The sequence below is a fragment of the Alligator sinensis genome, unplaced genomic scaffold (genome assembly GCF_000455745.1).
Source record: "Alligator sinensis unplaced genomic scaffold, ASM45574v1 scaffold521_1, whole genome shotgun sequence".
Lineage (NCBI taxonomy): Eukaryota > Metazoa > Chordata > Crocodylia > Alligatoridae > Alligator > Alligator sinensis.
The window spans coordinates 124,796-125,053 of NW_005842374.1; the positions used below are offsets into that span (position 1 = coordinate 124,796).

General features: G+C 45.3%; 1 protein-coding gene across 1 annotated transcript in view; it reads left to right on the forward strand.

The window, feature by feature from the left end:
* The window catches only part of PGK1 (phosphoglycerate kinase 1), a 15,235-nt gene that overhangs the window by 11,073 nt on the left and 3,904 nt on the right, over positions 1-258 (forward strand). The window lies entirely within an intron of this gene.

Consider the following 258-nt stretch of genomic DNA (forward strand, 5'->3'; position numbering starts at 1 on the left):
TTTCCCTGTTGGTGTTTGGGAATTCAGGCCTCACCATACCTTTTTGAAGTGCCAAATAAGAGATCAGAATGCTAAATGTTACTCCTTGAAGTTGCTGCTAGTGTCCACTAATCTGGTTACGCTGTCTGTGCAGGATGGCACGGTAATGCCGAGGCCTGAGTGTTGCCATTCTTGAGCGGCTGAAATGGCTCCACATTCAAGCCTTGTAGCTTCCTAGGCAGTACATTCCTTAAACAATATATATGCTGCTAGAATGAG